The 23,847-nt window shown below is 44.7% G+C and overlaps 1 non-coding gene and 1 pseudogene across 1 annotated transcript; both read left to right on the plus strand.

Annotated features, from left to right (window-relative positions):
• The window catches only part of LOC127650123 (E3 ubiquitin/ISG15 ligase TRIM25-like), a 78,573-nt pseudogene that overhangs the window by 21,641 nt on the left and 33,085 nt on the right, over positions 1 to 23,847 (plus strand).
• On the plus strand, positions 23,655 to 23,761 carry LOC127651106 (U6 spliceosomal RNA). Its single transcript, XR_007971507.1, has one exon. It is a non-coding gene; the product is annotated as a U6 spliceosomal RNA (small nuclear RNA).

Below are 23,847 nucleotides of genomic sequence, written 5' to 3' on the forward strand. Positions count from 1 at the left end.
AGTGTAGGAATTTCATAAAGTTTGTCACAGAAAAAAATGTCCTTTGGTGTTATGCAATAACCTGATATTAAGTTGGGCAATATCATGGACAACTACATTTATTTGAAAGAACCCATTCAAGGTCATGTGACTGAATACCCCTATGAAGCCCATGAGCAGTGCACATGGTAAGTATTTCTCTCAGAATTGTTCAAATATTTAACTATGTTTTCAGACCACTGAAGTTGTTAAGTTTTTTTGTCCTTTGGTGTGACACCCCTAAATTAATTTTTTTAATTCAAATTTGTATTTTTAAAAGCAGGACTATATAATATTATGCAAATGTATCATGCCAATTGCTAATGACAGTTCAGCTAGCATTAGCATGGTTATTAACATGCCACAAAAGCTCAAATGTCCTTTGGTGTGACAGGAAATGTCCTTTGGTGTGACACTTTGGCCTGTCACACCATAGGACACAGATGTCACACAATAGGACAAGACCTCCTTAAGAAGCTATTAAAACAAATAAAGTTTGTTAACATACTTTTCATTCTTTTTTGACCAGTTTTGATGATTTTAAATTCAATAATGACTTACATTTGAATGTTTATTGCCATTTTTTGGAGACTACATAAAATTTTCTGAAGTGTTACTAAAACAACTATAATGTATAATGTAACAACTATAAACAAATATAAAGTACATAAATACAGTGCTACTACTTATAATGCTACTTAACTTTTTTAGAACAGAAAGAACTGAGGGAGAGATGAGTGCAAAAGAGAGGACAGACAGTATAGGGAGCGAATTAAAAAGGATCCACAGAGAAAGGATGCGATCCTAAGAGAACAATGGAGAAGTAAATCAAACGGAAATGTTGCCATATACATCTTAAAATAATTCAGGGATCTTGCTGAGTGACTGAATGACTGCTTATTATTCAGTATCAGAATAGACCTGTGTGAGGTTCAGGTTCAACAATATTACATAATAAGCTTGTTATTACAGAATAATAAACTATATTGTGTTTTATAAGAAATTAATAAGTAAGTGGTTACATTTGTAGGGAAAACACAGTAGGTCATGAGTTCATAATTAAGTATACATTACATTAATTTCTCTGTTGATCCATTAATCTGTATTCTATCATTATTTCAAACAGATAACATGCACTCACCTAAAGGATTATTAGGAACACCTGTTCAATTTCTCATTAATGCAATTATCTAGTCAACCAATCACATGGCAGTTGCTTCAATGCATTTAGGGGTGTGGTCCTGGTCAAGACAATCTCCTGAACTCCAAACTGAATGTCAGAATGGGAAAGAAAGGTGATTTAAGCAATTTTGAGCGTGGCATGGTTGTTGGTGCCAGCGTGTCGGTCTGAGTATTTCACAATCTGCTCAGTTACTGGGATTTTCATGCACAACCATTTCTAGGGTTTACAAAGAATGGTGTGAAAAGGGAAAAACATCCAGTATGCGGCAGTCCTGTGGGCTGAAAATGCCTTGTTGATGCTAGAGGTCAGAGGAGAATGGGCCGACTGATTCAAGCTGATAGAAGAGCAACTTTGCCTGAAATAACCACTCGTTACAACCGAGGTATGCAGCAAAGCATTTGTGAAGCCACAACACGCACAACCTTGAGGCGGATGGGCTACAACAGCAGAAGACCCCACCGGTACCCATCCTCTGATGGCTACTTCCAGCAGGATAATGCACCATGTCACAAAGCTCGAATCATTTCAAATTGGTTTCTTGAACATGACAATGAGTTCACTGTACTAAAATGGCCCCCACAGTCACCAGATCTCAACCCAATAGAGCATCTTTGGGATGTGGTGGGACGGGAGCTTCGTGCCCTGGATGTGCATCCCACAAATCTCCATCAACTGCAAGATGCTATCCTATCAATATGGGCCAACATTTCTAAAGAATGCTTTCAGCACCTTGTTGAATCAATGCCACGTAGAATTAAGGCAGTTCTGAAGGCGAAAGGGGGTCAAACACAGTATTAGTATGTGTTCCTAATAATCCTTTAGGTGAGTGTATGTTAAATCACTACTCAAAACAGCCGAACACACTCGTGCACGGAGACTGAGAGGAGAAATAAATTAGATATATGTTAAATCACTACCTATAATAAGATATTATAAGCATCAATGCTTTCTTATTGATGGATCTATAAGTATCAAAGTTACTTTTGGTGTGATATGTTTTGCACAGTTTATATTGCTGAAAAATAAAAACAAATGTCCTCCTTTATAATTGTTACAATAAACACTTTATATGCTGACTCATTATGCAATGACTATCTTTGTCCTTTGGTGTGACGTTTTGTCCTATGGTGTGACAAACATAAAACAACAGAAAAATATACTTATTTTAAAATATCTTTTAAAAAAAGAGTCAAGTTTGGCATTAGGGGAGTTCCAATAATATCTCCTCTTAGATGGGTACAATTTCAAACAGTTTTGTAAGGTTGGCGAAAAAGTTTTATTGACATTCGTAGGGAAAAGTTTATCAAGTTCATCTATTCATGATGAAAATTATTCTAATTAGTACTTTCATGTAAAATAAATAGCACTTTAATAAAAAAATGTTTGAATAATGTGAACAATTCTCTCAAGTATTTTTTTTTATGTTATTGAATATAATTTCTTAGTACTTTTTAAATGTCACACCATAGGACACATTTACAGTACTGATGAGTGAAAACGTGAAAAAAAATATGTGAAGTCATTGACAAAATTAGTGACCACAACTATTTTCTGAAACTACAGTGTGGCATGGGGGGCGTGGTCGTGTGTCGGTCTGCGGCGAGAGAGAGAGCGGTAAGGCTTGTCACCTGGAGTTTAATTACCTCTAACACCTGTGTCTTGTTATGGTGATACGGAGAGAGACATTTAAGGAACACCAAATGTCGAGAGGGGGAGAGAGTGAACGCGTGAAACACGACAGCCAGAGAGTGGAGACCTGTGCCCTGTTGTGTACAAGCGTAACGACGGTTACCGTCATATCTGTAAAAATACTGGGAATAAAAACACTAACCTTGAACCTGCCTCATTGTCTCCTGACTCTTCCAAACCCCCAACCAAACCAGTCTACAGTGGTGCCGAGAACCCGGGTTTGGAGGAGAGCCGCTATGGAGCCTTCACCACTGGCCGAAGTCATTAATGCCCTCACCAGCATCCAGCAGACACAACACCATGCCCTCTTGGAGGTTCGCCAGGAGCAAGAGCAACGCTTCCAAGTCTTGCTCCAGGCACAAGCCGAAGACCGGCAAGCGCTGCGGAGCCTGATCACCGGAGAGGGGGCTGGTGCTGCGTCCTCCTCGGTGCCCACCCCACCGCTTGCCCTCGCGAAAATGGGGCCAAGGGATGATCCGGAGGCCTTCCTCGACCTGTTCGAAAAAACGGCAGAGGTATGGAGGTGGCCTCCCGAGCAGTGGGCGGTCCGCCTACTGCCCCTACTTTCGGGAGGCGCAGCTGGCAGCACAACAACTTCCGCCGCCAGCCTCCTGGACTATAGCCACCTGAAAAAGGCCATCCAGCAACGGGTCGGTCGCACCCGAGCAGAATCGACAGTTGTTCCGCTCGTTAAGCTTCGGGAAGGACGGCCGCCCGTTTGCGTTTGCGCAACAGCTCCGTGACGCCTGCCGAAAATGGCTGCTGGTGGGGGGAACCCGCGACGTCGTGGAAGTGGTCGACATGGTCGCACTGGAGCAGTTCATCTCCCAGCTTCCCCGAGGCATGTCGGAGTGGGTCCTGTGCCACCGCCCGTTGGATGGAGCCGTCCAGCTGGCAGAGGACTACATGGCGGCGTTCCCAGGAGACGGCGAGGCAGTATCACCTCCCTCTCTCTCCCTCTCTCCACCCCCTGTGCATACTATCCCCTCCCCTTCTCCCCGCTCCCCTCACTCCCGCCCAGTTCCGGCTCCTCGTGAGGTGGGGAGGCCCACCTAGACCCCGACCCCGGTCCAGAGGACCCTTTCCCTTTCTGCCCCTTCAAACCCCCTGTCTCTCTCCGTTATTCTACCCAGGTTGGCGAGCCCGCCCCACGAGTCGTGGAAGGAAGACCTGGGCCGGTCTGTTGGAGCTGCGGGGAAGCCGGACATAGCCAGGAGCGGTGTCCAGTGATGGAGGTGGGGACACTGGTTCGAATCCCCGACGCTCCACAGGCCGCCCCCGATCGGGCAGGAATGTATCGCATACCGGTAAGGGTGAAGGGGGATACACATCAAGCTTTGGTGGATACAGGTTGCTCTCAAACCTCGATCCACCAACGCTTGGTGCAAGGCGGGGCATTGGATAGAGATAAATTGGTGAGGGTGAGGTGTGTGCATGGTGACATTCACAAATATCCAGTGGTTACCATTGAGGTACGATTCAGGGGAAAAAGGCATAGAGTCGAGGCTGCGGTTAATTCCCGCCTCACCCATCCACTAATCTTGGGAACCAATTGGCCCGGCTTTGAAAATTTACTGAAGGTAATGTGTGGATGGGTCCTGCCGAGTGGTGGCGCGAGGTGTGGCATGTGACACTATGGCTGGGGAGGCGATGCCGGGTCCGTCAACGTCGGCTCCGCGTCAAGATGACGCAGACAGGGGTGTTTCCGCTTCCCTGAGGGGGATTTTCCTCTGGAGCAGTCGCGTGACGAGTCCCTTAGGCACGCCTTCGACCAAGTGAAAGTAATTGATGGTCAACAGCTCCAGCCTGGTGTTGGGCTCACATACCCGTATTTTGCTATTATCAAGGAGCGGTTGTATCGAGTGACGCAGGACACTCAAACCAAAGAAGCTACAACACAGCTATTAGTACCGAAGAGCCGTCGGGGAACACTCTTCCAGGTGGCTCACTATAATCCAATGGCCGGCCACTTAGGTCACGAAAAGTCTTTGAACCGTATAATGGCCCGTTTCTTTTGGCCGGGCATTCACGCGGACGTTCGCAGGTGGTGTCGCGGCATGCGGGAATGTCAGTTGGTGAACCCACCGGCCACCCCAAAAGCGCCATTGCGCCCGTTGCCGTTAATCGAGATCCCTTCGATAGAATTGGAATGGATCTCGTGGGGCCATTAGAAAAGACTGCACGCGGGCATCGCTTTGTGTTGGTTCTGGTGGACTATGCAACGCGATATCCGGAAGCAGTGCCTCTACGCAACATCTCAGCGCGCAGTGTTGCGGAGGCACTCTTCAGAATTATCTCCGAGTGGGGATTCCAAAGGAAATCCTCACAGATCAAGGCACGACATTCATGTCACGTACACTCCGCGAACTATATGAATTGTTAGGCATTAAGTCGATTCGTACCAGCGTCTACCACCCGCGAGACCGATGGACTGGTGGAGCGATTTAATAAGACCTTGAAAAACATGATTACGTAAGTTAGCGTACCGAAGATGCTAAAAACTGGGATAAATGGCTCGAACCCCTGCTGTTTGCAGTACGAGAGGTCCCCAAGCCTCCACTGGCTTTTCTCCGTTTGAACTACTGTATGAGCGCCGACCACGGGCGTGCTTGATGTCATCACGGGAAGCTTGGGAGGAGGGACCTTCAGATAGCAAAAACCAAATTCAATACGTTCTTGACCTTCGAGCAAAACTCCACACTTTGGGACGGGTAACACAGGAGAATTTGCTCCAAGCGCAAGAACGCCAACGCCGACTGTACGACAGGGGCACTCGGCTAAGGGAATTTTCACAGGGAGATAAAGTACTTGTGTTACTGCCCACCTCGAGCTCCAAATTACTCGCCAAGTGGCAAGGACCCTTTGAGGTCACACGACGAGTTGACGGATGTTGCGAGGCTGCAAGCGGAGTTCGCAGACGTGTTTTCTCTCCTGCCCGGTCGCACGAACCTCATAGAACACCATATCGAGACCACCCCGGGCGTGGTGGTTCGTAGTCGACCCTATCGCCTCCGAACACAAGAAAAGGGTCGTTAGGGAGGAATTAGAGGCAATGCTCGAAATGGGGGTGATACAAGAGTCGCACAGTGATTGGGCCAGTCCGGTAGTCCTGGTACCGAGAGCGATGGCTCGGTCCGCTTCTGTGTTGACTATCGGAAAGTGAACGCGGTGTCCAAATTTGGCGCATATCCAATGCCGCGTATTGACGAGTTACTCGATCGGTTGGGCGGCTCAATTTTACTCGGCGCTGGACTTAACGAAGGGGTATTGGCAGAGCCCTTTAACTCCAATGTCCGAGAAAAAAGCCTTTTCAACACCGTTCGGATTACAACAATTTGTAACACTTCCGTTCAGCTTGTTTGGAGCCCGGCCACGTTTCAGCGCCTTATGGATAAGATCCTCAGACCACACCACGGCATATGCCGCGCGCATATCTAGATGACATTATAATTTACAGTAATGACTGGCGGCGCATATGCAACATCTGAGGCGGTCCTGAGAGCGCTGAGGCGGCGGACTCACGGCAAACCGAAGAAGTGTGCAATTGGACGAGTGGAAGTTCGGTATCTGGGGTTCCACTTGGGTCACGGGCAGGTGCGTCCACAGGTTGACAAAACCGCAGCGATCGCAGCCTGCCCAGCACCCAAGACCAAAAAGGGGTAAGGCAGTTTTTGGGGCTGGCGGGCTACTACCGAAGGTTTGTGCCTAGTTATTCTGATGTCACCAGCCCGCTGACTGACCTTACTAAAAAGGGGCTCCGATCCGGTCCAGTGGACAGAGTCGTGCCAACAGGCCTTCCTTAAGGTAAAATCTGCACTGTGTGGGGGCGGCTTTTACATGCACCTGATTTCTCTCTCCCTTTATTTTACAGACTGATGCATCTGACAGGGGCTGGGCGCAGTGCTCTCGCAGGTGGTCGGAGGGAGGAGCGGCGGTGCTGTTTATTAGTCGCAAGCTCTCCTTCAGGGAGACGAAATATAGCACCATCGAGGAGTGCCTTGCGATTAAATGGGCGGTTCTGGCGCTCCGCTACTACCTGCTGGGGCGGGCCTTAGCCCTCTGTTCGATCACGCCCCTCTGCAGTGGCTCCACCGCGATGAAGGATACCAGCGCGGATCACCCGTTGGTATCTGGCTCTCCAGCCCTTTAAGTTCAAGGTGGTCCACAGGCCGAGGCGCAGATGGTTGTGGCCGACTTTCTCTCCAGAAATGGGGGAGTAGGCAGGCGGATGTTGCCCGGCCTGAGTCAGCGGTGGGGGCATGTGGCATGGGGGCGTGGTCGTGTGGACGGTCTGCGGGCGAGAGAGAGCGGTAAGGCTTGTCTCCTGGAGTTTAATTACCTCTAACACCTGTGTCTTGTTATAGTGATACGGAGAGAGACATTTAAGGAACGCCAAATGTCGAGAGGGGGAGAGAGTGAACGCGTGAAACACGACAGCCAGAGAGTGGAGACCTGTGCCCTGTTGTGTACAAGCGTAACGACGGTTACCGTCATATCTGTAAAAATACTGGGAATAAAAACACTAACCTTGAACCTGCCTCATTGTCTCCTGACTCTTCCAAACCCCCAACCAAACCAGTCTACATACAGTTTTCATACTCCATAAATATATGTATTTTTTCTTAAAAAGTTATGTTTTCCAAAAAAAGTACTTTTTCTTGGCCATTTGTCAACTACCCATATATTCTCTTCGTTAGTTTTGCATTAAAGACTGAGTTTTTCTATCTGGATTACAAATGTTGCAGCTTTGTAAATTTGTCAAACAACCAACAAAGCCAAGATTTCTGTTAACCAAGGAAATTCCTTTCCAAATTGTCACGAGACAGGCTTTCATTCCCAATATCCATTCAACATATAATAGACAAATCTTCTTTATTAGACAACATGTACTCCATTTATCCTGTCCCTTTTATTTATTTTTTTTAGGGCTCATATAACATCCACTTTGTGTTCCTTTTATTGTTTACTGGGTTTATATTTGTACTCAGACATACACTTCCATACACACACTTTCAAACACAGACTCAATTACATTCACTGCCACAGAAATGTCACACTTAATACACACACAAGGCCTTTATAAACACAGAGCTCACAATAACACAAAATAATTCTAGAATGCAACTATTTTACCACTCCTCTTGAGTGACCTGCACCTGCAGGATTTATACACACACACACACACACACACACACACACACACACACACACACACACACACACACACACACACACACACACACACACACACACACACACTCTTCTTGAGTGACCTGCACCTGCAGGATTTATACACATACACTCTTCTTGAGTGACCTGCACCTGCAGGATTTATACACATACACTCTTCTTGAGTGACCTGCACCTGCAGGATTTATACACATACACTCTTCTTGAGTGACCTGCACCTGCAGGATTTATACACATACACTCTTCTTGAGTGACCCGTTCCTACAGGATTTATACATATACACACTTTCAATTCCTCAACCTATGTGGAATATATATATATTTTTTTAACTGTTATCCATCAAGGCCCACTTAACAGTAGAACATAGATCATTGCATGCAATTATTTCTTCTGGAATCAAAAACCCTCTATTTATTTTATTTTCCTTATTTAAATTTGGAAGAGCTTTTAGAGTGTTCCACCACCTCAAGTAAACTGGCAAGCAACACAAAATTAATAAGCAAATTGCTTACCTTTTTTCGGTGGCCACCGTTTATTGTGTTGCCTGGCCAGTCAACGTGATGCTGTGGTCACTCTGCCCTGTTCCGTCCCATCTGGGGTGCCATTTGTTGTGGTTTTTCTCGTTCCGTCAAGAATCACTCTCAAATTCTTAGTTTTTGATTTCAGAAGAATAGACTTTATTATCAGACCACAAAGTCGAGTTGCCTGCAGAACAACTAACATGTCTTGAGTTTGCACCAGCTTACATAGGTCTCACAAGGTGTGGCTAAAATAATCCATATCCTGTTTCTATTATGTTTTGAGCTGAAAAAGCAGAAAAAGATCTTTGGGGCCCCAACCGATCTTCTTTATCTTTAAACCAGAAGGCTTCAGTTACATCCTGTGAGCAATTTTCACACAATGTAAGAACACTTTACTAAGAGTGAGCAATTTTCACACAATGTAAAAACACTTTACTAAGAGGGGGCCACATCTTCTTTAGCTTCAACAGAAGTAAATAGGAAACATCTGCAAGCCATTTATGTGTGAGCGTCCATGTACCTCCGACATTCCATTCCCAGACTTTTTGCTGAGCCACTCATATACAGAAAAAAACACATATGACCAACAGAAACAATTTATATATTTAAAGTAGATATACATGGCTATATTTACGTATGATTTCACTTCATTAATATATATTTAACTTGATAAAAATATTCTACACTACCCAGCCCGTCAAGGAGGCGTCTGTCGTTAGCAGCCTGCAACAACGAGACGCACCAAGAGTGGGACCCAAGGTAAGACTTATTAGCCTAGGTGATTTGGCCCTTGGAAGAAATCCCCTGGCTTTGAGCCACAACAAAGACGGTCTCATGTGCAGAAGGTCCAGAGGGATCACCGAGGACGCAGTCGCCCTGAGACCTAGTACAACCTCGGCCTTGCCTGACTTCGCTCAGGGTATTCTGAATAGACTCGATTCTAGCGGGAGACAGTTGTGCCCACATTGTGATCGAACACCATATGGTCCCCCGATAGACAGTGTTCTGAGTGGGAGAGAGGACGCATTTCTTGGCGTTGAGCCTCAACTTCAGAGAAACTAGATGAGCTAAGACGGTATCCCTGTGCTGAACTGCCAGTTGCTGGAACTGCGCTAGGATCAGCCAGTTGTCTATGTAATTCAGAATGCGGATGCCTCGGAGTTGCAAAGGAGCCGGCGCTGCATCATGCATTTGTGAATGTGCGGGTTTAAGAGTGTTAGGCTGAATGGAAGAACCCGATACTGGAAGGCTTCGCCTTCGAAAGCAAACCTCAGGAACTTCCTGTGTTACGGCAGAAATTCTAAGTGAAGAAGTGCGTCATAAGATCGATGGTGACCAGCCAAACGTGATGTTGGGCTTGCGACTCGATCGTCTTGATAGGCAGCATCATGGACTAGAGCACCCAGACTGGGCAGTTCAAGCTTTAAGATCTAAGGCCAGACGCAACCCCTCACCCTCCATGGGAACCAGGAAGTATTCAGTGTAATAACCTGACTCTCTCTCTGGAAGGGGAACACATTCTATGGCCCCTTTAACCAGGAGAGTTTGCAGTTTTCCCCACAGTAGACATAACTGATCCGGTTTATGGTAGTGGGAACCACGCCGTTGAAACACGGAAGGCGGCGAGTGAATTAAATTCTGTAGCCCTTTTCAACTGTTCTTAGGACCCACGAAATATCTGGCAGAAGTTTCTACGCTGCCAGGTTCACTGAGATGGGTATAAATCTTTTAACACTTCCTGTTGAGGGGGTGTCTAGTGTTCCGTATCCTGGATAAATGCAGGGAGCAGCGAAACACCCAACTTTTTGATGGGAGTCTCTACCACCCGAAACACCAAAGGCGGCAGGAATGGAGGGGCTTTGCGGGGGTACCGGGAGGGGCGAAGTGGAGCACGTGCCCTGTCCCGAGGGGAGCTACCCCCACAAGACTAGGCGCAAGACCATCAGGGTTTTCTTTTTTTAGAAATTAGGGTCCTGAGGTCTTGCTTTGGGGGCTGCAGAGGGCGACGAGACTGTCCCCAATCCCTGGGAGGAGGAGCTTGACTCGCCACGCTCTGTTTCTGAGCCTCCCTCCTAGCAGAGTCGAGGCGGGACTGCCCCGCCCCCTGAGTGCGGCGAGGAAAAAACCGGCCAAAGGCTTCCTCGTGGCTTTTCGCCTCCTGGAATCTGGAGATAACCGTATTCATGGCGTCTCCAAAGAGACCAGAAGGTGAAACCAGGGCATCGAGTATGAAAACTCTGTCCTTATCCCTGATGCCCGAAAGGTTAAGCCCTAAATGCCTCTCTGTGCTGACTAACGCGGATATAGACCGGCCAATAACACAGGCTGTCTGTTTGGTCGCACGGAGAGATAGATCTGTGGCCCGACGAAGTTCAGAGAAGGCTTCTTCGTCAAGCGTTGCACCGCACTCAGGTCTTTCAGTAGGTCAGCCTAGTAAGCTTGTAACACAGCCATGGTGTGCAGCGCAGCACCAGCCTGACCTGGCGCTTGATAAGCCCTCCTACTAGCATGGAGGTAGTCCTGCATGGTTTAAAGGGGAGAGTGGGTTTTTTCAATGATGATACCGAACCCGGTGAGAGATAACCCGCGAGTGTCTCTTCGACTGGTGGCATCATTAAATACCCTCGCGCCTCAGCACCCACGATAGTCTAATATAACAACGTCGAGGGCACGTGGTCGCGAGAAGTATAAGGCTTCCTCCACGAATGAGAAAGCTCGTCGCGGAGGTCATCAAAGAAGGGAAGGGACTGATAAGGCGTTCCCTTCCCTTGGCCACCAGACAGAAATATGTCCTCTAATTTGGAGCGTTTGGGGTTTCTTGATCGCGTGGCCAGTCTAACTGAAGTCTGGTCACCGCACGAGTAACCACATCGAGTAACTCCTCAGAAGATTTTGAGTCATGTTTGGAGCACAGACCCAAGAGAATCAAGGTCCACCTCATGAACTGAAGAAGCACCGGAGCACGCTTCAAGATCACGGGAAGGACTGGCCGGATCTGGGGAGAGAGCGAGCGAAAGGGACGGACCCGTGTCTCGCTCCTCAACCAGATCCATATGAGAGCCCCACGAATGAAGTGTGGGTGCTGGCTCTCGGAAGTAAGCAAGGCGAGTGCGAAGCATTTTGACCGAAAGTAGGTGGTAATGCGCGCACCCGCCCTGCCCCAACGCGAGAGCAGCGTGCTTTTCCCCCAAACAAACAAACCAGAACTGATGCATGTCCCTCTCAGCCATAGAGCGTAAACAGGGGAACACACATCGTTTGCCTTGACTCTCCGAAATTTTTCTCTCCTTTTTTTTAATTATATATATATATATTCTTTTTTTCAGGGCTAAGAGAGAAGAAAAGAAAGTTCTGCGCACTGCCTAACAATTTGTAACTCCTAACAAAGGGAAGAAAGTTTTGATAGGCTTGTGAGACATTGAAAAAAATGGATCTGTCGACATGCTGGTGACGTGTCTGTTTATAGCCTGGCCACAGGTGCATCCAATGATCTCACCAGCCGAGGCTATAAATTCCGATCAATGTTCATTGACGTGTTACACACATATTCACAGCTGTCACAATGTAGGATTGTTCCCAAAGCGCTTTTCTCAGCGCAGCATCCTAGTGAAGCTTTTTGTAAAGGGAACAGCTCTAAACAGCCCTAAAGCAACATTTTGAACTCAAATAGCTGATTGGAGTAATTTTCAATTAGAATTCATTTCATTTTCAATTAAACATGACTTTTCAGTAATGTCACTAGAAATAAACAATGCAATGCAAAAGAAAAAATTACCAGTCAAAATGCAGCATTACAACAAGTTTGCATGCATTATGAAGGCTAAAGAGTCAATTTTATAGAGGTAACTGAATGTAAGCAAAGAACATTGAAAACTTTATGAAACAGCTCTAAAAAGCCCAAAAGCAACATTTTAAGCTCAAATAGCTGTTTGGAGTAATTTTCAATCAGACTTCACTTCCTTTTCAATTAAACATGACTTTTCACTACTGTCCCTAGAAATTAGCTATGCATTGCAAAAGAAACAATTACCAGTCAAAATGCAGCACTACAAAACTTTAGCTTGCATTATGGACAGGACTAAACAGGACTTTAATGTAGGAAACTGAATGTAAGCAAAGAATATTGCAAACTTTATGAAACTGCTCTAAACAGCCCAAAAGCAACATTTTAAGCTCAGATAGCTGTTTGGAGTAATTTTCAATCTGAATGAACTTCCTATTCAATTAAACATCACATTTCAGTAATGTAACTAGAAATTAGCTATGCATTGCAAATGAAACAATTACCAGACAAAAAGCAGCATTACAACAAGTTTGCATGCATTATGAAGGCTAAAGAGTCAATTTTATAGAGGTAACTGAATGTAAGCAAAGAACATTGCAATCTTCACGAAACCGCTCCATACAGCCCTAAAGCAACATTGTAAGCTCAGATAGCTGTTTGCAATCATTTTCAATCTGAATTCACAAAATTCTCAATTAAACATGTCCTTTCAGTAATGTAACTAGAAAATAGCTATGCATTGCAAAAGAAACAATTACCAGTCAAAATGCAGCATTACAACAAGTTGGCATGCATTATGAGGACGAAACAGTCATTTTAATTGAGGTAACTGATTGTAAGCAAACTTTATTAAACAGAGGGGCCATGCTAATCTTCTCTATATCGATCCATTTTTAGTGAGATCACCTTTTCAACAAAAGACATGGACACATGCTCATTGTTAGGGGTATAACAGTTATGACCCGGACCAGATATGGAGAAAGAAAACCAGGAGTCGAGAAGTTCAATTAAAAGAGTCAAAAATTTACTGAAGTATAGTCTGCAGTGAAATTGGTAGAGCCAGCGGCAAAGTCTCACGAGGAGATCGAAAGCCAACTCGTACCTTACACAAAATCTTACATCAATTATACCATTTGCAAGGACATACATTCCATTATTTTACTCCTGATTGGCTAAAAGAACATACAGTCACAACATATAGACAGCTATGCGGCCTATCAACATTAATCAGCGCACTTGTCGTCCGAGCCCGAGATTTACATCTAAAGTGACCTCGCAGATGGTCGCGGGGCATCTTCGAGTCGGCCTGGTGTGCATCCCTGGGTTCAAAAACTGGGTAGAAGGTCAAACGCACACACAAAACACTGATGAACGACAGTTCTTCTCTGGGCACAAGAGAGCCAGAGCACACATTATCAGGCCATTTGAACCAAAACAGAGAGATAAAATATTCACTCCTCGAGCAGAGGAGAGGGTTGAAATAACATACATTTCTTCTCTAAAGAAATAATAAGAGAAAATCACACTTCTGCTACTCAGGTAGGATTACATAGGACTTTAAACCATATAATTAGTCATGGAAAGGTAACAATCAAACACAGAATACATCTGGAACACATGTTTAACGCATTCCCCCTGACCCCCTCCCCTGAGAGGCTGGAGAGCGTCACAAATAAGCTTATCCCCCAAAAGACCTTCAGCCGACGTGCAGGACAGAGAGACTCTGGAATGTTCCTAAAAGAGACTAATTAACATTCAACACACATATGATTCAAAGTATATTTCAATTATGCATAAGAAAATAGAATTATGTGATCATGCATATAGTTAATTCATCACTTTATTAAAGAAGTTAAGCAACAGAATACAGATAGATATTGATATAAAAGGATATTGTTAGGAATTCCTTGTCTTGTTTCACTGTTGCCCACTGTCTGCCATTTTTGTCACCTTTGCATTCCATAGTTTTCACTTTTGTCCCTTGTTTAGCTCCACTGTCTCACTTGTCATTGTTTAGAACTACACTTCCCAGAATCCACCTGCCATCATCACTGCCATTTTGTTCATTGTTTTCACCTGTGTCTCATTCAGTCATCACTCACTGTGTATTTAAGCCCTGCTTTTTGTTCACTCCTTGTCGTTCGTTGAATGTTGTTAGCCTGGTGTGTGTGTTCCCTGCCCGTGTTTTCTATGTAATGTTTATTTCCCCATTGAGGGTTTTCCTTTGTGTTTTGCCTGTTTGTTTATGTAATAAAGTTGAACTGCAACTGGATCTGCATCTCCTCGTCTGCCTTCGCTGCTCGTTCATAACAGAACGAATGACCGCACTATGGATCCAGCAGTTCAACAAGCAAACTTTCACCTGCTCTGCTTGAAGCAAGAGGACCGCCCTATAGAGGACCACATCCGCGACTTCCTTAAGCTGGCGGGTATCTCGGATTTCTCGGACTCCTCTCTGGTGGTCTTCTTCAAGCGCAATCTGCACCCCGCACTTAAGGAGCGGTTGCCACAGGCAACGCACGGCTGGACGCTCCACGCGTTCGTGGAGGAGACTCTGGTCTACCAAGTGAGGTCACTACGGAAGGTGGAGTGGTAACGCATGCTTCCCTGACGGGTCACACTTGTCTCTTCGCCTCATTGCGGACATGCTGGATACTAAAAATTCCCAGTCCCCACGCGAAGGCTCTCCCACCTTCCACTCACAACAGGGCATGGATGTTATCCTTCTTAAGTTTCTCTTCCAAGCGTGTCGTCAGTTTTCTCAGTCGGTTCTCCTCCTCGGAAGGGTTCAAGTTACTGCAAGCAGACCTGCATACATAAGAAAAACAGAAACTAACACACATCCACACACACAGACAGAGGACACCCACTCCCAAAAGAGCTCCAAAAGCATATAACACATATTTAACAGCTCCCATGACCAAATCCTCTGACGCAGCCACAAACTCCTCCCAAGCTTCCTCCACATATTCCTCCACTGTTTCCGTCATGTCAGTAAATATTGCTCCTACCGAAAAATCCAAAACCAATGCTACGGCTATAGCAGACGGAGGTTCCGAATCAGTATACCATGGAGTGCCCTTAGATTTAAGCCATACAGAATTAAAATACTCATAACCTGCAAATGGATCATTAATTTTTATCTGTTCCAGAAATGCAGTGATAAATTTCTGCCGAGCTGTTTGCGCCTTCAACCGAGGAAAATATTCAGTCTTCTGCTTCAACTCTGCAACACAAAGAGACAGCTCTGCTTTGTTAGCCTTCTTACTCTTATCAACTGGACGCCATGCAGGACCCATGGGGTGTGTCAACCTGTGTTTAGCACAGTCCTCTGATGGAGTCTTAGACTCCAGATCTCTGATTTCCTGTACTGAAGGAATTGGACTCAGAAATTGTCTAAATTGTTTTGCCCTGTCAAACCACTCATCTCCAATAGCTACATCGGACAACTGAGGCCACATCCTCACCTGAAATGATTTATAATTGTCCCACAACAGCTCCTCATACTTTAAAGGTACCAGACTAGTCTTTGCTCGAGTGTACATCATTTCAATATTCAGTTTAAACACTTGCAAATGCATCCATGCTGTCACATTATAAGCCATCGATGTAGGATTATAACATTTATCTTCAAGGTAATCATGCAAGTGATCCATATTGAAAACAGTTTTGTTAGCAAGGTTCCTAGCAAACTCATACTGGTGCAACACATCAGAAAAACTAGCCCAAGTGAAACCTGACTTAACAAAAGAAGCATTACACACCTCCCAGGGTATCTCCATCATCTTCACACCGGTGAGCTTCTCAGAAATTTCTCTACATTTATCAACATCTCCAGGAGGAAACATCTTAACAAACCACTGTTGAATTTCTTTACCTAAACAACGCTCAACATGTGCAGTCTCCTTCCAAGGGTCATCGAATCTAGTGTACCTGGGCCAAGAGAGGGACAAAGCATTAATAGCAGGCAAACCATTTTTACTGCCATTCAGATTGAACTTGTCCTTGTCAGTTTTATCTATCCATCCTAACCTATCACAGACTGCACTGTAAGCCCTATTAGTGTCCCATCGGATCATGTGGCATTTAGTTGGGACTAACACTCCCCATCTCATCAAATCCTTATCATTTATTGCTTTTTGATACTCATCAGACCCCGGTTCTTCTCTAATCACAATATTGCTGTATATATAGCTTTGGGCTACATCTTTAACGACTTTGTTGTAACCAAGTTCATTCTTAGCTTTGGGAAAATAGTATGACATGATGTGGTGAGGATCAGGAGCACTTGGGTATAATGAAAGTTTCACTGCTTTTCCACCTAAAATCATGTGGGAGTCATTCACATCTGCTACCTGACGCCTCCTTCGTTCTGCTCTACTCTCACCTTTTCTAGATTTTAACAAATATCGATTAACCATATCCATTCGTATAGAGCATGCACTCATGTTTTCACGAGCTATGTGGTCAGGGATCCAGCTCATTGAACTGAAATCTCCTTCAAACAGGTCAACGCCTCCACTCCTCATCCACCGACCTTTTTGCATAATGAGGGTAGTATCGGGATAATTTGGGGAGTGACCAAGCCAATAGGTCACTGTCTCATTTCCGTCCAGACGATAACAACGATCATTTACCTTTTGGTACATGGTCGGAATTAAATTTAGACCCTCAGTTGAATTTAGACATGGGTATTGTACCCATGATGGACGGTTATCGATCTCCTCACAATCCCCATGAGTTGAAAATGCATGGAATCTCCCTGTCCAAATTGAAATTTGAATCCACATCAAAAATGATAAAGCGATCAGAATTAAAAATACCAACGAGAGCGGAAGTACCAATCGGATGAAAGCTCGTTTCACTTTCAGTCATCTCTCACTACGCACTTCTTCTTGAAGCATTAGCAGCTTCAGTATGTCGTCAGATTCAGCCATCTGTAATGCTAAAACATTTGTTCTAGAATTCTAGAATTTTAACATACACGACAGACATTTAATGATCCCGAGGTAGTAAGATGTTACACTTTTCAAGTGGTTTCACCTGTGACCAATGTCTCCATACGGTACCCAAAACCCCCCTGTCCAGTAGAACAGAGGTGTTAGTGGTCAATACCACCTGATAAGGCCCATCAAATTTCGGACCTAAGGGGGAAACTATCTCCCGCTGTAACATTACATTGTCACCTATTTCAGGCAAAGCAGGCATGTCTTTTTGCTCAACATTATCTCGATCTGCTTGTCGTGTGCTAACACCAACCCATGTGTCTCGCAGACTGTCATCCAAAGCTTTCAGATAATTTTGTAAAGCGTCTTTCAAAGGCCCGGATGGTCCCTCATGTTGCAAGGGGGCATCCCAGGGCAGCCGCATGTAGCGACCTGTCATTACCTCAAAAGGGCTGAGCTGTGTAGTCTTGTTAGGGCTGGCTCTCATGCTTAACAAAATCGCTGGGACAGCCGCATGCCACCCTTTCCCCCACTCCAACAATCTCTTTCTAAATGAAGTTTTAAGCGTACGATTAGTGCGTTCAATAAATCCGCTAGATTGGGGCCTAAATGGAATGTGAAATTGTTGCCTCACCCCCATCAATTTCACGACATTTTTCATCACCTTCCCAGTAAAATGTGTACCCTGATCTGAATCAATTTGTAAGGGCAAACCCCATCTTGGGAAAACTTCATTCAACATAATCTTGGCGGTTGCATCTGCGGTGCAGTTTCTCAGTGGAAATGCCTCAACCCATCTGGAAAACAGATCAACAATCATTAGATGTATGTAAAACCTCCACTAGGGGGCAGTGGACCTATTAAATCAATTTGGAGGTGTGTCCACGGCCCTTGAGGTAGAGGGGCATGTCCTAAGGGAATTTTCAGCTTAGAAGAAGAATTAACCTTAAGGCATACTAGACATCTCTTACAAAAATCATTGCAAGAAGCCCTCAGTCGGGGCCACCACCAGGTTTTGGAAATAATTGCATGTAGTTTTTCAGGACCTGCATGTGCCAAACCATGATACAAAGACATTAGTTCAGTTCTAGCAGAAACAGGACAAACAAAATGCTCATTAAATTTCCACAGTCCTTCTGCATTTTTCTGAGCTCCTAATTTTGTCCATTGTTCTATCTCTTCAGGGTCATCCTCATCATAGAGTTTAAAAAGGTCTCTGGGGGGTCTCACTCTCCTGAGGAGCAAGAGCCATAACACTCACACAAGTCTCAGTCCGTGTTGCAGCCTCTCTGGCAGCTGTGTCAGCAGCTCAGTTTCCTGTGGCCTCAGGAGAACTGTCCGTTGCATGTCCAGTGACTTTGATAACTGCTCCTGTTGCAGGAAGATCACAGGCATTCATAAGTTCTTTTACCTGCTGTTGATGAGAGATCGGCAGACCGGCAGTGGTTAGAAATCCTCTGCGTCTCCACACAGGGCCGAAGTCATGAACAGCACCATATGCATAACGGCTGTCAGTGTAAACATTGACTCGTTTCCCCTGGCCATACTGCAATGCTCGTGTCAATGCGACCGGCTCGGCCACTTGAGCCCCTCCTCCTGAAAGAGAACCACAGTCAACAGTTTCACCATGTTCATTTACAACAGCCCAGCCAGTGAAGCGTTTTCCTGTTCATGAAAGCTGGAACCATCCACGAACAACTTCATGGCATCAGAAAGTGGTTCAGATTGAAGAGGGCTCTGGCTGTCCGTCTCGATCAGTCGGGCACAGTTGTGTGCTGTTCCTTCTTCTGGAAGTAAGGAGGCAGGGTTGATAGCAGTTTCAATGTCAATATTTATATCCACATTTTTACTCAAGAGAGTGGCCTCCCATTTAGCTCGTCTTTGATTAGAGATAGAGCCTAAACGAGTGTTTGTTAACAATTTCAGAAACATACTGGCGGCAGTAATTCAAAAGACTTAGACCAGTAACCGTGTTTGGTTTTGGAAGTTCAATGATAGCTTTAACTCGTTCAGGAGTGATGCGTCTGCCGTGCACACCCACAATTTTCCCCAAATAAGTCACTTCAGGCAGTGCTAGCTGTGCTTTCTTCAAGTTCACTTTGAATCCCCCGTTTTGGAGGGCATTCAAAACAGTCTGTACAGCAGTCAAATGTTTGAACTTGGTTGGACTAACAATTAAAATGTCATCCACATATTGTAGGACAACAGATCCGTCATATTCAATTTGTTTTCTTACCGGATCGATGAAGGATGCTAGTACCTGATGAAACAGTGTGGGTGAGTTGCAGAAACCTTGTGGCAAACGACTCCATGTCCATTGGCGACCCCTGCTGGTGAAAGCAAATCTGCCTTGGTCCTCCTTGGCTAGGGGACAAGTCCAAAAACCGTTAGAAATGTCTAAAGCAGTAAAAAAAACAATGTTCAGATCTTATCTCGTGTAGGATAGTTGCGGGGTTGGCCACCATAGGGTGCATTTTCTCAGACACTGAATTCAAAGAAGTGTAATCAATGGTCAAACGCCAGCTCCCATCCGGCTTTTTGACAGGCCACATGGGAGAGTTAGTGGGAGAGGAACAGGGAATCACAATCCCCCGTTTGCATAGTTCATCTACAACAGTGTCAGCTCCATCTCGAGCCTAATTTTTCAAAGGATATTGTCTTCTGGCTTCATGCAAAGGACCTGGGATGATCAGTGGCTGAATCTGTGCTAAACCACAATCATATTTATCTTTTGCCCATACATCAGGAAATTTGGAAATTATAAACTTCCACTCAGGGCGAGTTTCAGTTCGAATAGCAGGTTCAGCCACTGCACATCTCTGCTCATGGTGGGGGCCACTCTGAGATAAGCGAATTGTTTCATTGCAGCCAAGCACTAGCTTATCTTGAGAAAGCAAAACATCAGCTTCGAGTTCTTTCAGAATGTCAACACCGATTAGAGTCCCTACAGTATTTCTCCCTACCCAAAATTCAGTCCAATAGACTTTTCCAGAGTTAGAAATGGTTAGAGGGATAGGAACAGATTTATGATATACATTTGTGGTTTACCACTACGACAATGTCTAGCAATGTGGCCCTCTCTGTTACAATTTCTGCATCTGGCAACAGGCTTGGTACAATCTCTAGAGGTATGACCTCTCTCATCACAATTATAGCAGGATATGTTATTGCGGGGACTCATTTCCACTTCAACTGATACAGCAGATACTTTACCCACATTAACATCATCATCACGTGTTTGCAAACGGCTCCTTACAGAGCACCGACGAAGCAAATCCTCCCAATATCTGATGTCAATGGCACTGTTCAACAACATGCCTCATTTTTCACAGCATTTTCTGCCTTCTCACAAACAGCCTTAAAACCCTTACTCAAACTACACAGATCACAGCTGACTTCCTGCCCAATAATTTTTGCCACTCTATCACGCTGGGCAATCAAACTAGACCATCCGTCCATCGTATTTGGAATTGCCTCTTCATGGCTTAAAGGTATACCACCCAGTTTACAAATCCATGAATAGGCAAACACGGATAGATATTTGGCCCTATCAGCGTCTTTTTTGTTCTGCAGCCAGTCAATCTGCTGCATGACGTTCCAATCAGAATCAAACCCCTGACTGACCATTTTCTTAATGAGCTGTGCGCATTTCTTTGATTTGAGCTCGTCAGAGCAGAGCTGTTTACAGCGTGTGCCCTCCTCGTTTTGGTCAGAACTACTCAGAAAATTCCCTCTATCAGTCCTTTTTCTTGGTCACAGTTGAAAATCACTACCGAAAAGATTTTAGCAGCAAAAATTTTACGCGGATAAATTAACTATAGCAGCAACAATACTGGATTTCTACACAATACACCACAAAGTATTCTTCACAAACATCCTGGTCACATATACTGATCCATACCAATTCGGGTCATAATTTATTTATTTACTTGGGACCGCTCCTGATGCATCCCTGGCAAAACAATCCCTATTGTATTTTATTTTATTTTATACCTAATATCTGAATCCCTAACTGCCTGATTCACTAAGCTCGGGGTACCCCTTTCTAAGGTGGAAGAGATTGAGCAGGTTTACGGTGCCACTGCACCTCCCGTCCAGGGACGCACTCTGCCGGGGTGATGCTACACCAATGCCCACCTGGGCCCCCCACAGAGCACGCTTCACTTGCACTGTTTGCTGTTTTAACCCTTAACAGCTCTCTCAGCGACTTCTTATACTTTCAATTTTATAATTAAATTACTCTTCACTCGCCTCGTCGGAGTGAAGCTCTCCCGCTCCCCTTCAAAATCTCTTCCAGTCAGACAGCCCTAACAATTAATAAAAGCTTCCTACCTTGTTTGCTGATTTGCCAGAGATGTCACCACGGAGTGATTGCCCGCCGAATCCTCCACCAAACTGTTAGGGGTATAATAGTTATGATCCGGATCAGATATGGAGAAAGAAAACCAGGAGTCGAGAAGTTCAATTAAAAGAGTCAAACATTTACTGAAGTATAGTCTGCAGTGAAATTGGTAGAGCCAGCGGCAAAGTCTCACGAGGAGATCGAAAGCCAACTCGTACCTTACACAAAATCTTACATCAATTATACCATTTGCAAGGACGTACATTCCATTATTTTACTCCTGATTGGCTAAAAGAACATACAGTCACAACATAAGGATGACACGCAAATCCGTGAAGCGCTCCATATGTTTTCATTTAGGTCCTTCCTTACAAGCAAAAATGTCCTTCTCAAAGTCTTCAGCTCCATCTCCTGCTATGTCTTCCCAGTGATCATTAACACGTTTTTGCACCAACTTTAAAACAAAAGATTTTACAGTGCATGTTATCCATTTCCGAGGAGGTTGGGTTTTTCAATTTGCTGTTAAACTGTGATTAAAGAAAATGCTGCATTTCTGTTTGCTTCTTGGACTTACTGAAGCCGTGATCTAGTGTGCCTCATAGTCTTTGTTGTATCTCATTGTGCCCCTGCTTAAAACTGCCTTTGATTACTGATATCGAGGATTGAGGCCATCCCCAGTTCCTGTACATTACTTTTTCCTCTTCAGCTCTCTCTTTTACCAGTGGCTCAATGGGTAGCTCTGACTCATTATAGCACAGAGGATGATGGTTCTAGTCCCGTCTCAACCTAGGCCTTTTTTGTGTGGAGTTTGAATATTCTCCCTGTGTTTGTGTGGCTGTCTTCTCAGCGTTGTGGTGTCCCTCGCAGTGGAAAGACATGCTGGCCAAGTGATTTGAGATGCTAAAAGTTCCTTGAGTGAGTGTTTGAATGTGTTTGCCTGTGTGTGTAAGCCCTGCGGTAGACTAGCAACCCGTCCAGGAAGTTTCCCTGCCTTCACCCTGAGGTGCCTTGGACAGGCTCCAGCACTTCCGATGACCCTACGAAGGATGAGTGGCTATAGAGGATGGAAAAATCTCTTTTTTTAATTGAACACAATAGAGGCCACACCCCCTACATCTGGTACTCTGTAAGCATGAGCATGTGTCCTTGTCTTTTGTTGAGTAGGTGATCTCATCATATGTGGAACTCAGCTGTAACTTAAGGTTCAACCATAATTCTAAGCCCGTCTTTAGCCCTCAAACCAACCTTTGACATATTAATCGAGATAATCCTTTTCCGTTGTAAAGGAGATAGTGCTAAAAGAACTCCTATCATTATCCAGCAATGCACATGTAGCTTTTTCAACAGGCGTTGGACTTTCAATGTCCAACGATGTGTCCTCAGACTGTTACCACCTAGTAGGCACTTGGCTCAGTGATTTCTTTTAAGTGTTCAATATATGTTGTGATATTTGCTGTTGAACAGTTATTGGTTTAAAGCATGTCATTTCTCTGCTTTCAATGTATGTTTAGAAACAGTTATAAAATCCTCTCAAAGACTCTCTCATATTTTTGCTTGCACCACATTTGGTTTCTTGTTAATCACCAGATGGGTCCACCGCCAGCCAGGGTGTTTCTGGCATCAACCTGCTTACTGTAGTATCTTTTCATAAAATGAGCAAAATAGAGGCCACACCCACTGCCACCGATGTTCTGTGCTCTATTACTTCATCAAGTGTATCTACCCCTTTTTTGGCTCATAGATGTTTTCACACATAATGTCTAAATGCATCATTTGTAAGTATTAAAACTTTTAGTTACCTTATCCCTAAACTTAGTGAGCTATTACGTCAATCATTGTCAATCCCTAGTATAAATAGCCCAAAGATTTCTGTAGTGCACTGTATTCAAAGTGGCAAGGTTCCTTCCTGGTCCTTACCACCTTGCTGAGAGCTTGCAGAGACAAGAGGGCTACATATACCTTGAGCGCTTCTCTACTTTTGTGCTTGCTAAGGCAGCACATATACTAAAATTGGATCGATACAGAGAAGATTAGCATGGCCCCTGCGAAAAGCAAAAATGTCCTTCTCAAAGTCTTCAGCTCCATCTCCTGCTATGTCTTCCCAGTGATCATTAACACGTTTTTGCACCAACTGTAAAACAAAAGATTTTACAGTGCATGTTATCCATTTCCG

Source organism: Xyrauchen texanus, chromosome 10 (genome assembly GCF_025860055.1).
Source record: "Xyrauchen texanus isolate HMW12.3.18 chromosome 10, RBS_HiC_50CHRs, whole genome shotgun sequence".
NCBI classification, from domain to species: Eukaryota; Metazoa; Chordata; class Actinopteri; order Cypriniformes; family Catostomidae; genus Xyrauchen; species Xyrauchen texanus.